This window comes from Engraulis encrasicolus, chromosome 4, assembly GCF_034702125.1.
Source record: "Engraulis encrasicolus isolate BLACKSEA-1 chromosome 4, IST_EnEncr_1.0, whole genome shotgun sequence".
Taxonomy (NCBI): Eukaryota; Metazoa; Chordata; class Actinopteri; order Clupeiformes; family Engraulidae; genus Engraulis; species Engraulis encrasicolus.
Window position 1 is genome coordinate 15,185,723 of NC_085860.1, and position 5,000 is coordinate 15,190,722.

The 5,000-nt window shown below is 49.0% G+C and overlaps 1 protein-coding gene across 1 annotated transcript in view; it reads left to right on the forward strand.

Annotated features, from left to right (window-relative positions):
- tspan18b (tetraspanin 18b) overlaps nt 1-5,000 on the forward strand; it is a 70,711-nt gene that overhangs the window by 52,024 nt on the left and 13,687 nt on the right. The gene's annotated exons all lie outside the window — the stretch shown is intronic.

A 5,000-nucleotide genomic window follows, 5' to 3' on the forward strand; every position in this document is an offset into this window, starting at 1 on the left:
CTCAATAATGCATTAACTCATATTTCAGCACTGATTGGATTGTTTAAAGGTGATGTGAAGTGTTGAATAGGAGGGTTTTGATCTTTGTTCTGTGATGTGACGTATACACAATAACATTTTGATTGGATCTGGAGCTTCCTAAATATCCTCTTCTCAGAAAGCATTTGTTCGGCTGGAGGAATTCAAACTCGTGGTTTTGGATTTATTCTCTGTTCTCTCTGGCAACCTCAACCTGAACTGGCGGCGCGTCAGTGAATGCCGATCATTTTCATTTTGAAAGGGATGGAAAGGAATGCAATCTGGGGCGCTGTGCGATACACTTGTATCTGTTCATAAGCCAATTTTCTGGTGAACACTTTGTAAAAGAGCAGTTTCTGTGAAAACAAGGTCTTAACAATGTACAGCAATTTTAGTCCATATACTGCATGACTACCGTACTTCAACAAAGAACGGTGGTCATGCGCTCTCATACCTCGTTGTTTATTTGTACAAGCCGCTATTACTTAGTGTTATACGACTAGACTATGTGCACCAATGCCATCTTTTTTTACCTTAATAGCACACGATTCCTGTTTCCTTGAGCGCTGCACAGGTTGAAATAGCATCTCTCATGAAGAAAACTGGCTCTGTCTCATGCGTTCTTGCGCAACCGCTTCAGACACAATCCCAATCCAAACACCATTGCTGCCATATTTTCAGCTACATCTCTAACACACCCCTTCTATTCCCAAACTGACCTTTATTTTATAGCCCTCTCTCTCTCTCTCTCTCTCTCTCTCTCTCTCTCTCTCTCTCTCTCTCTCTCTCTCTCTCTCTCTCCTCTCTCTCTCTCTCTCTCTCTCTCTCTCTCACACACACACACACGCACGCACGCACGCACGCACACACACACACACACACACACACACACACACACACACACACACACAATTCTATCCTTTCTCAATATATTTCTGCCTCTCCTGCCTTGTATCTCTGTCTAGGGTTAAGGTTTATTTACACCCCCCCTCCCTCTCTCTCTCTTGCGTAGGCCCTCTCTCTTTCTCTCTCTATTCCATCTGAGGCAACGATATGACATGAGGAGATAAAGAGGAGGAGAAAGAAAGGCAGAGAGAAAGTTGACACTCCACGCGGGGCAAATAACACATGCAAATCTCAATTAAAACCTGCGGCACAGCAGGAAATGCAAGGCGAGGCGAGGCGAGGCGAGGCGAGGCGAGGTGAGGCGAGGCGAGGCGAGGCCGGCCGACATTGAAGGGTAGGGTGGACTGGCCAGCTGGCATAGCAGGCATTTCCTGGTGAGCCCTGCACCCTCGTGGGCCCCTATTTTCAGAAATGTAAAAAAAAGTCAGTTCTGCGCCGCTAATTATGAGGGGCTTCTTTAATCCAAAAGTGCCTGGGCCCTATTTCTCTCCCAGACCAGCCCGGGGCAAATAACACATGCAAATCTCAATTATAACCTGCAGCACAGCAGGAAATGCGAGGCAAGGCTGACCGATAGTGAAGGGTAGAGGGCTGGACTGGCCATCTGGCATAGCGGGCATTTCCCGGTGGGCCCCGCATCCTTGTGGACCCATATTTTCAGAAATGAGCGGGGCGCACTGGTGAGTCAGTAATTATGAGAGGGGGGCCCCTTTAATCCACAAATGCCCGGGCCCTATCTCTCCCCCAGCCCAGCCCTGGTGAAGGGTAGAGGGCTAATTAAGGTGGTAATGGCCCTGAGGGCGCCATCAGCACTCAGCCGCACGCACGGAGACACAATCAATACTTAAGCCCGTCATTACGATTGAAGGCGCGTATTTAACTCTCCCTCCCTCCCGCTCCGCAATCGCTCAATTCCACCGGGGTCAGCGGAGAAGGGGGAAGCTTGGGAAAATAATCAGCCTAATTAAGAACAGTAAAAAAAACTGACAATTCTCCATTTGTTTCTTTTTTCCTTTCTTTTCTTTTGCTTCTTCTTTTTCTTCTTCTTTTTCTTCTGCTTCTTCTTTTTCTTCTTCGTCTTCCTCTGCTTCTTCTTTTTTCTTCTTCTTCTTCTTTTTCTTCTTCTTCTTCTTCTTCTTCTTCTTCTTCTTCTTCTTCTTCTTCTTCTTCTTCTTCTATTGCCGTGTGCTAGAAACTGTTCTCTTTCCGCCCCACCCCAACCCTCCTCCTCCTCCTCCTCCTCCTCCTCTTCCTCCTCCAATCCTCTCATCTTCTCCTCTTGTATCGATTCCCCCAACATAACCTGCTAAGGCCTGCACATGAACATGCTGCTGTGGTTTTTAATTTTATTGGGAAATGACCGGCGAGAAACACCTGTCACAACACATTGTGAGATTGCTCTCCATTGAGGCTTGCGGGTTTTGTGGGTGGTGTGGGGGTGGTAGTGGTTTGTATTAGCCGAGTCAGCCATTTTATCTATCCTCCATATTATTTTCCCCCCGGGACTTATCAGGCTTTCCTCTCCTGGGTCTGTCTGGACACAGAGGCAATAGATACAAGCGTGTGTTTTCTCTCTCTCTCTCTCTCTCTCTCTCTCTCTCTCTCTCTCTCTCTCTCTCTCTCTCTCTCTCTCTCTCTCTCTCTCTCTCTCTCTCTCTTTCCCTTCATAATGTTAAGCAGTTAAATGATGCACTTGCCCAGCCGGCCTCAAGTGATAGGGGTTTATGAAACAAGTAAATCATGTTATGCTCAAGTGTCACGATTCCCTGATGATTATGGCTGGGTAATAAGACCTTGCGATCAAGGTGACTGTGTCTGGAATAAAAATGGCACAATATTATTAAACCATATTGAACTATGAAAAGACGAGTGAAGCTTAAGTGAGGCACTGTCTCTCTCTCTCTCTCTCTCTCTCTCTCTCTCTCTCTCTCTCTCTCTCTCTCTCTCTCTCTCTCTCTCTCTCTCTGTGCGTGATCACGCACCTCCATTTCCCCTCTGAGCTGCAGTAGGCGACCAGAGGCAGACTGATTACACTCGCCTATCACAACATCTGTCTCCCACCCCCACTGTTTCAACCCCTCGCCTCGCCTCACCACCACCACTACCACCACCACCACCACTACCTCCACAGCCATAACCAACCGAGCCTCCACATCATTTGCTAACCCACTGTTTCACCCTCCACCACACACATCCACACAGTGCATTTGGCAGTGTTAAGTCCACACTTAAAGAGTCTATTTAACGTCTTCTATCTAGAGTGTATTTGGTCTCACTGTACTCTCTGAGTGCTGAATAAAGCTTTTGCCTTTATTATTAGGACAGTACAGTGAAGAATCGTGACAGGAAATGAGTGGGAGAGAGAGATGGATGGGAAAAGATCAGCAAATGACCCGGGCCGGAATCGAACCCGGGTCACCAGCGTAACACTGCAGTGTCCTACTGTTAGAGCCACGGCAGGGCCAAAATCCATCACCATCACCGACCAAACCCAGCGTCTCCCACCTTTCACCGCATCACTGCTCCAATGCTTCACCCCCCCCATAACCATCACCAACCAACCCAGCTTATACCCTCCCCTCTCTTCTCCTCTCCTCTACTATCCTACCCTCCCCTCTCCTCTCCTCTCCTCTCTTCCCCTCTCCTCTCCTCTCCTATCATCACCTCTCCTCTCCTCCTATTCTCTCTTCTCCTCTCCTCTCCTCTCCTCTCCTCTCTTCTCCTCTCCTCCCCTCCCCTCCACTCCCCTCCCCTCCCCTCTGCTCCCCACCCCCTCCCTCTGCTCCCCACCCCTCTCCTCCCCTCCACTCCCCTCTCCACCCCTATGCTACTACGCCTTCAATTGATTTCCGCTCGGCAGTGTCCTCCTCACCCACTGGGCGTAGTAGGCAATTGGCCCTGCTGGCTGACACCATCTCTAATGATCCAAGTCTCCCCCTTTGGAGGACACCTGTAATGGTCTCCGCGCATCATCCCTCCCTCCATCCATCCTTCCTTCCCTCTCTCCCTCCTGGCTGGCTGGCTGGCTGGTTGTACTGTGAAATACGTAGTGTTCATTCAACACTCAGAGTTAAATTTAACACTCCTAATGCTGGTCCTACTCTGTTTGTGTTGATAATATAACACTGCCTTTTTAACAGTTGATTGCCTTATTAACTTTGGAGGTTGAGGGTTTGTTTGCTAGGTAGGGGTAGGCCTATGCATTGCGCTGTGATACCACAGAGCCCTAATGGCACCTGAATGATTGGGGGTTGTGTTGGACGGGGGCTGGGGTGGGGTGGAGGTTGAGGGGTGGAGGTTGAGGGGTGGAGGTGAATGGAATTGAAAGTGTGGGGGCCAGCTGTGCCAGCCAGGAAAACACATTGGTGGCCTCCTCCTCCTCCTCCTCCTCTCCTCCACCTCCTCCTCCTCTCCTCCACCTCCTCCTCCACCACCTCCTCCTCCCTCCCCCACCACCTCCTCCTCTTCCTCCTCCTCCTCCTTCTCCTCCTCTTCCTCCTCCTCCTCCTCTCCTCTCCCTCCTCCTCCTCCCCACCCGCCCTGGTGTTAATGAAAAGGAGCCGCTTTCATCAAGGTAAAGTGGTGTCCCCTAATAGGCTCTCATCAGCGAGAGTGCTTTGTCAGGTAGAAGGATGGTCCTGTCCTCTCCTCTCCTCTCCTCTCTAAGTCCTTAGTGCCAACAGCCTCCTTACTGCCTCCGTTCATTAAACTAAAAGGCCTTCTAAAAACGGTGCGACCTCCCTTTTAAAAAGGACGCATTTTTCCTCCCCAATAATCTACTACACAAATCGTTGTGGCCTCTTTTTGGCACTGATCTGTAATGCAACTTCTCTCGTGATAGAAAGAGTGGGACATCCAATTTGGAACTGGTGTTGACAGCAGCTGTTCATGTTGAACTTTAGCTCCTTCATTTTGTAAAAAGGCTCCTCAGACACAAAAAAAGTAATTGTAGGCCCTATCTGTGATTATTATTAGGCTTATGATATAAATGAAAATATCAGAGCAAACATGGTCTTCTCACTTTTGCGAGCAACGTAGTACAATAACCAGTGGCACTTGCTGGTCATGTAGGGGTT